The sequence below is a fragment of the Rhinolophus sinicus genome, chromosome 17 (assembly GCF_057876585.1).
Source record: "Rhinolophus sinicus isolate RSI-liver-muscle chromosome 17, RSI-T2T, whole genome shotgun sequence".
Taxonomy (NCBI): domain Eukaryota; kingdom Metazoa; phylum Chordata; class Mammalia; order Chiroptera; family Rhinolophidae; genus Rhinolophus; species Rhinolophus sinicus.
Window position 1 is genome coordinate 149,510,758 of NC_142517.1, and position 12,577 is coordinate 149,523,334.

A 12,577-nucleotide genomic window follows, 5' to 3' on the forward strand; every position below is an offset into this window, starting at 1 on the left:
AGACAACATGGAAGAATGTACAGCAAATAGTTCAAGTTCCTCTCTCCACATCTTCCCATTTTACTTCCTTCCATATATTTAACCACTGTTGATGTTTCCTTCCATAAATTTCTTTAAATGCTGGTTGTACTCCATTGGCGTAGAAATGCCTATGTGTGCACTTGTACACATACAGACAGAGGCTTTCTGTTATTTGTTTTAAATTGATAAAAATAAGGGGAAAGGGTTAAATGTTGAATCAAAACAACTCTGTTATGACAAGACCAGGATCATGGTTAGGAAAAATAGAACACTGACACTCGAGCTTGGGACATTTGGGTGGATACTATCTAAGACTTTGAACTCCAGACTTCTCTGAACCGTCCTCTCCTGTGGAAATCATCATCCCTCCGCATATAAAGCTAGCACTCTTTCCTTGCTTGAAGACAATACAGAGCCTTTCCCTGCAGGGCAACACATGCCTTCCACATGACCTGTCCCTATTTCCCTGCCTGGTCATTAGGCCTATAACTAGGGTTAAGTTCCAACGAAATACAGCTGGGGACATGCTGGATCCGATAAAAAAGAGACTCTACCCAAAGGATTCACAAGACCTAATTAGAATGTATTGGGAGGAGTTGGGGGAGCATTATCGGACTGGATTTGGAGGCTGCTCCATCAAGCAGGCTGGAACAATATATTGGATAGGGAGAGTTTATTGATTTGTGAACACTCTCTCAAAATATAAGATCCTGTCAGGGGTCCAAGGAGATGGTATAACTCACCACTAGTATAGGTCCTAGAAGCATGGAAAAAATGGTGGCTCATGCTAAACGAAACTGAAGCCCCAGAATTGTTGTGGTAAACAGTGGAGAACATGATTAAGAGGGTAAGGGAAATGGGCATGCCAAAAGTGGATATACAGGCATAACTTGGATGTATTGCAGGTTTGGTTCCAGACCACTGCAATAAACAGAATATAGCACTAAAGTGAGTTGTTATTTTTTTGCTAGTGGAAGGTCTTGCATTCAATTTGTAACATATGCAACATCTGTGAAGCACAATAAAGTGAAGTACAATAAAATAAGGTATGCCTGTATATGTAAGGCTGGAAGATACACCAGACAATTATGTACTATGGTCATTGCCAAGACCATAAGTAATGCACTGGTGATAGGGTACCAGCATCACTAAAAAGATTAGTGATGGATCTCCTTTATAAGATAAGGTTAACAGTAGGAGAGGCCATTACAGAATTAGGCTCAATGAGAGCAACGGGGATGTTAGGATTCCCAAACAATAGGGAGTAGATACTAGCACTTAATTGCCAGAAGCAAGGTGGGTGCAATTTTCTTAATGAGTGACAGAGTCGTAGGACAGCCAAAGGGGTATGACCTGCAGGGAGTCATGGATATGGTTAATGGAACACAGTATCTCCAGGGGCTAAGTAGATGGGCACCCAATAAGGGTACAACTCAGCTTGTATTATCAGAAGAAGCAAAAAATGGGTGGCCACTAGACCGAGGGAAATTAAATGTCATGATCCCTTGTTCAACTATCAGACCTAGTCAGAATTAGTTTGCAGCTACAGAATCCATGGGCTGAAAGTCTCTTAAAGTTAGGTATCCCAAACACTTTGGAGATTGTGGGAAACAAAAGTCTTAGTTGATATTGATATTCAGAGATCCAAACTATCATCATGATTTCCCGGTTAGAATGGAGGCTTATGGAGTCCTGACCAAGGTCCTTCGTGCAGCAAACTTACCAGATCTGTTGATCTACCCAGCAGTCATTTTCATAATTCCCAAATGTATAATTGGGATTGGCCTAAGTAGTCGTTGATACACCTCCAACGCCGGGTTCTTGGCCTATGGGGTAAAGGATCTCATATTAAGGAAGGCCAAATAGAAGCCTCTGATAATGTTCCATCATCCGCCCAATCCCATCCAAGAACAAAAAAAAAAAAAACATTATCACAAACCCAGGGTAGGGAGATGGCAAAAATTAATGCCACCTTTAGGAATACAAAGGACGCAGGGATGGTGGACTCTATCACATCTCAATTAAATTGGCCAATTTGCCCAGAAGAAACCAAATGGATCTTGGAAAATGATCGTTTCCTTCAAACTTAAACAAACCGTTCCCCTAATTAGAGCCACAATACTAGATATGATTAATACTAGATCAGGGTAACATGGTTCCAGTACATGATACATGGTCATTGACTTAGAAAATGCATTATTTTATATTTAAAAAAAAAATAACATCAGAAACAATTTGCATTTACAGAGTGGGTAATAATACAATTTCCAGTTTTGTCCCAAAGCTATGTTAATTCTTTGCTTCTCATAAGACTATAGTCCAAAGAGACCTGGACCATCTGGACATCCCATAGAACTTCACATTGACCCATTACATCAATGATATTATGCTAATTGGGACTAATGAATAAGAAGTGGCTAGTGCACTGGAAGACTTAGTAAGACACACATGTTCCATCTGAGATAAACACTATAAACAATCAGAGCCCTGACATATAAGTAAAATTTTATAGTTTTGTATCAGGGGTATGCCAGGGCATACCTTCCAAAGTAAAAGACAAATCATTATATCTTGCACCTCCGACTACAAAGAAAGAAGTCCTATGCCTAATATACTGCTTTTAGTTCTAGAGAGACCACATTCCACACTAGAGGATACTTTTCCAGCCCATATACCAATTCTTGTTGCCAGCTTTCAGTAGGTCCCAGGGCAAAAGGCAGTTCTGTAGCAAATCCAAGCTGCCATGCAAGCAGCCTTGCTGTTTGGGCCCTAAGACCCCACAGGCCCTATGGTATTAGAGATACCAGTGGCAGGAAAAGATAGTGTGATGGCAGGGCTTATGCAAACCACAATGGGAAAATAACAGTGCAGACTCGAGATTCTGGCACAAGGAGAATTATACACTTAAAAAAAACACACCAATTTCCGGCATAATGTTGGGCATTGGTAGAGATGAAATGCTTGACCACAAGACATCAAATAACCACGCCTCCAGAACTGCCTATCAAGAGCCAGGTCTGCACAGAGCCCTCAGGTCATAAGGTTGCTTGAAACTTGCAGCCATGTGTCGTAAGATAAGCATGGGCTTCAAGCATGAGAAGGACTAGAGAGCAAAAACAACCTGCAGACGTCTGAACCCTGACTCCCATGACCGTCATCACTGTGCACCAACACCTCTTGTTCACCTCACTATGACCATATTGGGAAACACTTATTACGAGCTGATGGAAGAGCAAAAACTCCAAGCTTGGTTTACAAATAGAACAGCTTAGTATGTGGGCGCTTAAAAATGGAAGCGGCTACACTGCAGTGGCTTTGCAAGACAGTAGTGAGGAAAAATTCTCCTACTGGGCAGAGCATTGGGTGATGCACCTGTTTATCCATTTTGTGTGAAAGAAGTGACCCGAGATGACAAAATATCCAGACTCCTGGGCAGGTGCCCATGAATCAGTAAGATTTAAAGAACGAAACAAGGAGGTGGGTGAACATATGGGAGTAGGAACAAAGTGTGAAAATCTTTGTACCATATGTTAATGTCCACCAGAGAGCATTCACCACAGAGGAAGATCTAAACGTCAGGCTGACGAGATTACTCCACTAGATTCTGGCATCAGCTACTCCAGTGCTGGCTCAAAGGGTATGTGAATGTGGTGGCCATAGAGGGAGAGACGGATGCTCTCATGGGCGCAGCAGCATGGGTTCCCACTTACCAAGGCTGATTTCATGACTGCTGCCATCTATTATATATGTATTCTCTAAGAAGATGGAAGTTTTCTCTTCTGCTGTCCTCTTTTCTTTCTGAGTTCTCACCAGAATTGCCCTTAATGTCCGTATTTCTAACATGTACCTCAAAACTCGTTCAGCCTTTATCCATTACCTAGTTCCAAAGCTGCTTCCACATTTCAGGTATTTGTTATAGCAGTACTCCATCATCTTAGCCAAGGCTGCCATAACAAAATACCATAGACTGGGTGGCTTAAACAACAGAAATTTATTTTTTACAGTTCTGGAGGCTGGGAACTCGAATATCAATTTGGTTCCCGGTGAGAGGTCTCTTCCTGGCTTGCTGAGTGTCACCTTCTCACTACATCCTCACATGGCTGGTCCTTGGTTCACCCATTTAGGGCAAGAAGGGGGTGGTGGTAGGAAAGGTGCAGGGAGAAAGAGAGAGAGACAGAGATCTTTCTCTTCCTCTAAGGCCTCTAACCCCATCATGAGAGCCCCACATTCATTACTTCATCTAGCCCTAATCACCTCACAAATACCCCACCTCCAAATACCATCACATTTTGTGTTAGGGCTTCAACATTTGAATGGGGGCCAGGAGGGACACAAACATTCAGTCTATAACACCTTATAATCTTTTATATTTGTAAGGTTAGTAGTAATGTCTCCTCTTTCATTGCTGATTTTAATAATTTCAGTCTTTTCTCTCACTCTCTCTCTCTCATGCTTGATTAGACTGAAAATTTGTCAATTTTGTCCATCTTGTCAACAAACCGTTTGGTTTTGTTTATTTTTTCTATTGATTTTTCTATTCGTTATTTTAATTATCTCCACCCTAAACTATGATATTTCCTTTCTTTTACTTGCTTTGGGTTTAGTTTCACTTTGTTTTTATAGTTGCTTAAGGTAGAATGTTAGGTTATTGATTTGAGATCTTTCTTCATTTTTAATATAGGCATTTATAGCTATAAATTTCCTTATAAGCACTATTTTCATTGCATCCCATAAGATTTGTATGTCGACACAATGTGATATATAGAAGATGTATTACAGAATTATACACCTGAAACCTATGTAACTTTACTAACCATTGTCACCCCAATAAACTTTAAATTAAAAAAAAAAAAAGATTTTTATGTTGTGTTTTCATCTTCATTCATTTCAAAGTATTTTCTAATTTCTTTTGTGATTTTCTTTTGAACATTTGATTTTTTTTATTGTGCTTAATTTCCACGTATTTGTGAATTTGCAAAATTTCCTTTTTGTTTCACTACCTCCTAATTTTATTCCACTGTGGTTGGAGAGCATACTACATACGACTTCAGTCTTTTAAAATTTATTGACACATGTTTTATGGCCTAATATGTTCTATCCTATAAGTGTTCCACATGTACTTGAGAATAATACGCCTTCTGTAGTTGTTGAATAGAATTTTCTATAGGCTTGTGTTCATTGAATTATAGTGTTGTTTAAGTCTTTCATTTCCTTGATTTTCTGTCTAGTTGTTCTATTCTTGAAAGTGAGATATTGAAATTTTCAATTACTATCGTTGAGTTGCCGATTTTCCCTTTTAATTTTGTTACTTTGTGCTTCATGCTGTGGGAAGCCCACAGTGGAGGAGGCCATGAGAAGAAGGACTGACTGCTAGCCATGCTCCCAGCCAAGAGCCACTACTACTTGCCAGTCATGTGAATGAGCTGTAGTGGACGTTCCAGGCCAGCCGGGCCTTTAGATGGCCACAGCTCCAGCCAGTGCCATACAGAACAGAATTATCCACTCAAGCCTAGTCAGCCCACATAATCATGACAGATAATAAACAGTGGGAAAGGACTAAGTGTGGGGGCCGTTTTTTACCCAGCAATTGATAACTTACGTTATTACTATTTTGTAACACCTCTAAGAGACCGTGTCCTGTTAGGTTACCGCAGGTGTAAATTGTCATGGGTTGGAGGACAGGAAGTGGAGGCAAATGTACTGTGAAAGATGATATTTAGAGTGGTATATGTAAGAAGGTCTGTATTTGGCAAAGGTGTTGTTAGTTTTTAATATAAAAACATTTAAATGGTATTAAAGAAGGTGCTAGTACAAGCAGGAAACATTGAAGATGCAGAAGAGAGATGGGTGCATTGATGGAAAAGAGTTTCCTGTGGAGATGGGTGAAAATGTTATCTTCTTCAGGCTCCCAGAGAGGATCTGACTGGTTTCATTAGACGTGATCCAATGTATAGACCGTGATGTGGACTCACACATCCTGCGTGCTTGGCAGGCACCCTGTGAATAGCTGCTTTTGACTCAGCACTAATCCTTTTTCTAATAACCTATGACTAGGGTCTTACGTTGTATTGGTTAGGATATGTTGGGTTACAAGTAACAGAAAATATATTTCAAAGTGGCTGAAACAGAAATCTGAAGTTTGAGGGTTGGTTAATTCAGCAGCTCAACAGCATCACCAAGATCCCAGGTTCTTCCCTAATTCTGCTCTGTCATTCTGAGACTTTTGCCTTGTTGTCTTAGGTTGGCTCCTATAATTGTCTCAAGATGACTGCTGCAGTCCCAGGATCATATCCAGAAGACAATGTCGAGGGACAGAAATGAGAGGTTTCCCTGTGCAAATCTCTCTTCCCAAAGTCCCACAGCAGAATTCTCCTCTAATGATGAGAATCTCATCATATGGCCAATCCATAGCAAGGGTGATTTTAGGTAGGTTTTTAAATGTTCTGAGCTTCAGTTTTCCGATTTGTAAAATGAGTAGCATAGTACCTATCTCAAGATTACTGTAAGGAATAAAAGAGTATCCTAGCAAGTGCATAGCACGGTGCTTGGCCCATCTATCTTTCACGCTGTTCAGAGTTTATTTCCTAAGAAGCAAACTTGAGGCTCTTCTCCCACTTAAAAGACCACAGTCAGCTTAAAATAAACTTGATTTGTCTTCTGGTACTGTGGTCTACTTTTCTAAAAGGACTCAAGAGAGAGAAGAAATAAGGGGATGTTTATTAGAAAGGACAAAGGGTGAATGGGCAACTAAGTCTTGCTACACAGGGCCTTCAACATGCAAGTAACTCTTCTGGTTGCTGTGTCTCTGAGGGTGTGGGGATTTCTGTGTGCTGGGCAGGAACTGAGATATCAGAATTCCCTCTCTGGGGTAAAGGAGGCAGTACGTAGGGCAGGAATCCAGGGCACAGATGGAGTACAGGTGCTGATATATGTGTTTGAGTGATAAAGTGGGTGAACATTCAGAGTGATTTATTCTTATCCTAACTATATCCCTCACAGAATGGCCCTAGGCTCCACCACAGCCCTGCGTCTGAGCCAGAATAATAAATCATGAAATTCCTTGAGCTCCAAAGAGGGTGCTAACATGAATACTGAATAGTATTTGTGTTATCATGTTACTAAGTCAAAAAAATACCATGCATTCTTACGTGCAGTGGACTTTCTCAAGAAACAATTAGATTTCCCATCTAGACTCTCCTTTTACTTATCTCAATAGACACAGTGCCATCTACTGAAAATAAAGCACCAATAGCTATGGTAGCCTGAGGGATTCCCAGAAGAGGCCCCCTCTCTGTGGGCTCCCTGTCTCGCCCACCTCCCAGATGGACTGGAGAGTGTGGGTGGGACATGCAGGCTGTTCTCCTGTCACAAACTGTAATGCATCTGTTCTCTGGTGCTTTCCGTGAACAGCAAGAGGAAGATGTTCCCCTAGGGACCTAAGGAGCCCAGCCAGAAACTTCAAAGTGTCAGTGAAAGCTCTTTTAGGCTATCCTCTTGCTTTCAATCAAGTATAAATTTACACACACACACACACACACACACACGTCTACAAACACGCACATATATATACCAATTTAAATATATATATATATATATATATATACACACACACACACTATATAGATGAGGCGTGCTTTTATATTAAAACATAATAAGGATTATTGACATGTCTTCCTTTGGGTAATTATATGTTCTTTCCATGTAATAGTGTAGCAGTGTATTAAAGTCCTTTTATCTTTCTGCAAAATTTTTAATGGGTATAATAAGTAAGAGATTCATAAGAGAGTCCTGGAACATTATCGGGATTGCTATGTCTTTGGGATTTGTGAATAACCTAGGTTGCTATGAAATTCACTTATGCTAAATTCCACATTTCACATTAGTTAATTGTGTCCTCTCCAGGTTGCAGCCTCTTGGTTTTATAAAAGGAGAAATGGAGAAAGAAAAGAAAGATTGTTGGTGATATTCAGCCCCCTCAGTCAGCAATAAAATAGAAAAAGGAAGTTCTTTAAAATACATAGCCTTCCATAGGACGTACTCAATTCTTGCCTTCTCCACCTCTCTCTTTACCATTCTTCCTCCCGAGGAATCTTGGCTCAGTCTGGAGGGTATCCCTTCAGGGACCATTTATAATTTAAAGCTCTGGTTTGAATTGATTTTGATTTGGCTTTTGGTAGTCAGACCTGGCATCCCTTCCATTTACCCCTCCAAATCTGGCCCCATTTTCTCGATTGCATTTGCTGCTCATTCTTTCTGCTTTCTTTTTATTAGATTTTCCAAAGCAAAACTTCCCACAGTTAAGTCTGTGGTCTGGTAATTTATCACAAATATTCTTGAAATTGCCTCATTAAAAGGGGTATTTCAAACTGAAACCTAAATGTCTGTTACCACAGTAACCACCAGCAACTGCTTAGAACTGCCTGCTTAAACTAGAGAGGTAAAGGTTGCTGTTGACAGGAGAAGATTGAAGGGAAGCAACTGAAGATTACTGGGCAGAATAAAAGTCTTGTAGGTCCTGATGTGAAATTCTCAACCTCAAGTTGGATGTCCTTTTATGCAATAAGACAAAGTAAGCTGGTGCCATATTCCTGAATTCTCTACATCAGCCACTTAGGAAGTTTTGGAATTGGAAGTACCTTTCACCATCAGATTACTGAGGGAAGTTGGATTAAAAGTTTATAACTTGAAACTACTTAATCACACGTTATATGTTCCTGAGCCAGTCATTTACCTCTCTGTGCCTCAAGTTACCAATTTAAAAAATGGGAAAGGGGCTGAGGGGAGGATGATTTGGGTAAGGGTGGTCAAATATATGGTAATGAAAGGAAACTAGGCTTTTGGTGGTGAGCATGCATCAGAGTGCACAGATATTGGATTATAATGTTGTACACCTGAAATTTACATGTTATTAACCAATGTTACCTCAATAAATTGAATATAAAAAAACTGAAAGAAATCAGCAAAATACTCCCTATATCACCAGGTTATACGAATATCAGTGAGGCAATAAAAGTGAAGCCTTTTGTAAACAAGGTGCTATATCCATGCATAGTAAAATCCACGTTTTACGTTTACAGCTGTTCTCTAGACCCTCTTCTGGGTTGCCATCAGTCAACCTTCTCTCTCAAAGAAAAGAGAGAGAAGTGTCACACTAACCTTATTGATTGCCTTTTCCAAGCCAGGATTCTCTAGGCTTTCCATTATTCACTGGGCCTGTAAAAGAGTGAACACTGGCGATTAGGCATGTCTTGAAGTGCTGCAAAGGTGGTTATAAAAAAAAAAAAAAAGTATATTTGATAAATAATGAAGGTTACAAGGAGTGCAAATTACATTCTTTCACCTTCTATTTTCCTTGCCTTTCAGATGCAATTTCTGATAGATTGTTAGAGACAATTATGAGTGGCAAGCATTGTATTTAAGAAGGGAGAAACATCAGGTCAGGCAATATATATATGGGAAATGTAGGACGATCTATGTTCCAAAAGTAGTGATATGCTTGGGAGTATTTTGTATATATTGCTTTCTTGGTAGAAATATAATACATTAAATTAGGAGGATTAGATAAATGACCAAGAAAAAACTGCATCTTGGTGAGCAAAATATTGAAAGACACAGACATAAGAAAGAAGAAAATACTGCAAAGTATTGACATGCTTATGACCATGAGAGGGGTACACTGGGGTGGAGTCTTAGTAGGCATTCTTATGAAACACAATAACTAGAACCATATAGAGAAGGGGTTGAGTTATGGATATAAGTCAATGCATTTAAATTTGCCAGACCTAGAACTACTTAGGTACTGCACCCTTTTGTTGTTTCTTTTATTAACATAACTGCAATCAGCATAAACATTTAAAATATTAGTGAAATTTTTAAAAATACTTTTTTTTTTCCTAAGGAGGGAGCAGCTCACAGTGGCCCATACAGGGATCGAACCTGCAACCCTGGTGTTATTAGCACCACACTCTAACCAACTGGACTAACTGGCCACCCCATTAGGGAAATTTTGATGACTCATTCATGTACCTGCATGAAGGAATGGGGGTAGGCAGAGCTCATTCTTCAGGTGGTCAAAAGTTGGCAGTCGGCTACCTCAAATGTTCTAAATTGCCTTCTTTTCACTGAGTGGATAGGGAGTCAAACCTTCCCAGAGACTGGAGGGGGGGTGGGGGTGGGGGTGGGGGTGGGGTGTGTGTGTGTGTGTGTGTGTGTGTGTGTGTGTGTGTGTGTGTGTGTGTGTGAGTGAGTGTGTAGGAGTTCCCAGAATGTTGAAAATAGTCAGATGTTCAAATCAGAATGGGTCCTTCATCAAGGAGACGTCTTGCACATGTTTTGAGAAAGGAGAGACAAAACAATTCCCCACAAAATTGCTAGTTTTATGGTTGTTAATGAGAAATCTCCAAAAACATACCTTTTACTGTTTATATCTCAGAACTTATAAATCATAAAACTAGTTTCAGATTATAGTGTAAGACCTATAGAGTAACATGGGTATTGCTGTTAGCTGTAAATACAGTTCTGGCGCTTCTTAAAATAAAATCCAGCATTTGCTGAATTTAAGTTTAGCTTGGCTTACTTTTCTGCCAAACAGAATATAAGTATATGGATATACTACTGTATTTTAGCTTTTCTTTTCAACATCAACCCCAAATTTGAATGTTCTTACTGTTCATTAAACTTTTATGCAAAAACAAAATGGGAAAATTTCAGGGCATGATCTTTGGCATCAGACAGACCTGGTTGAGATCTTGACTATGGCATTTACTTGATCCCTAACCCTCATGTGTAAAAATTGGGTGACAAAAATGCTTATCTCATATGGTAGTTATGAGGTTTGAAGGAGCTAATGGATGTAGATTGTATTAGAGTAGAAGCATACTTTAGAGACAGTGTGGGTTTGGTTCCAGATGACCTCAATAAAGCGAGTCTCACACTAAAGCGAGTCATAATCTTTTTGCTGGTGGAGAGAGTCATAATCTTTTTGCTGGTGGAGAGTCTTGCCTTCAATTTGTAAAACACACAACATCTGTGACGTGCAATAAAGCGAGGCACAAGAAAATGAGGTACGCCTGTGTTTGCATAGCTTTGATAGAAAATGCCCATCCTCCTCCCCCAGAGAAATTGACACGAGTAAGACAGACAGGAGACACTATCATTGAAAATACTGACATTGGAGAGCATGAGCTTCCCGATGCTGAACACCAGAAAGAGACTTACCTGGTCACAAGCAGTCCTACCAACAAGTCTCCCACTGGGCAAAAGTCTTTGCTACTAAGCTAACAGCATGCCTGAGATCAATCAAGGACACACTCTCCCTGTGAGATTTGCTACAGAGAGAGGAAGAGGCTGGGTTATAGATAACTAGTTTCTTCCAAGCTCACCAATGAGATAAATCACTCCCCTCCCCCTCCCCCGGGGGAGGTGGAAGTTGTCCAGGAGTATTACAGCTCTTGGAGCTCCCTCTTATGGGAGGAAACATCCGGAGTGGAGAATAAGTGTTCCTTCCAATAGAATGTTTAGCACAGTGCCTGGCACAAAGAAACATTAATTACATGTATTAAAGGGTAAACTGAAGCATATTAAAAACTTTAAGAGTTTATTTGAGCAAAAATTGATTCGAATTGGGCGGCATCCAATCTTTCAGATACAAAGGAGCGCCGAGAAGCTGTACAAAATGAAAGACTTTTATAGGCAAAAGGGAACAGAAACAAGGAGATTATACTAGACAAAAAAGAGGGCTGGTTATTACAAGATTACTTTCCTTTAGGGAATGGTAAGGGTCTATCAGGCAGATTACCTAACTAATATTGATCAGGTGATGCCTCATTGACTGGTTTAAGATCCCATTTCTGGGAGAACTGAAACAAAACTGTATTCAAGTTTTGATTCAGTGGCATTGGACTTAGCATATGTGACTTTGTTTTGGTCCTGTTGTCTTGTTTTTAACATATGCCTATTCTAATTACTATGCCTATTATAATTACAGACCGTTGAGGGAAAGGGAAAATACTCACAAATTGTATTTTGGACGTTGAGACATGTAGGAGAGTGAGAGGTGGTAAGTCTAGAGAAGTGGCTAAAACCTGAGCAATAAAGGTCTTAATATTCCATAATATGCATTTTCATTTTGTTCTGTAGACAATGGGTAACCAAAAATAATTTTAAGTGGGGGAGAGACCCTCAAGTTTACATTTAAGAATGTGAACTCTAACTGCAGTACGCAGGATGGAGAGGACAAAGACAGTCCCCAGAACCCAGGCACTTCGTACAATGTTCTCTCTTAACTGTCACAACAATCTCGAGAATGACGCTGTGCTCTCTCACTACTCTGAATTTACAAATGAGAAAACTGAAGCTTTAAAAGTTTAAGTAACTTTCTCAAGATACTCAGGTTATACATGAAAAGCCTAGGATTCGATCTCATGTCTACCTAACTCCAAGACTCAGGACTGGCTTCCTGAGCACATGACCTGTGCATGCGCAACAGGCTCACAAGGGCCCTGTTCTTGGTTTATAGCTTTGCTGTTGCCGTCTTGAAATTCTTCATAATTTTAGA

General features: G+C 40.0%; 1 long non-coding RNA gene across 1 annotated transcript; it reads right to left on the minus strand.

Annotated features, from left to right (window-relative positions):
• Positions 1-854: 854 nt before the first annotated feature.
• LOC148754864 (uncharacterized) lies at positions 855-11,343 on the minus strand. The gene is made up of 3 exons (XR_016019794.1): positions 11,239-11,343; positions 9,178-9,234; positions 855-1,847 (listed from the first exon to the last, which is right to left on the minus strand). It is a non-coding gene; the product is annotated as an uncharacterized LOC148754864 (long non-coding RNA).
• Positions 11,344-12,577: the final 1,234 nt, after the last annotated feature.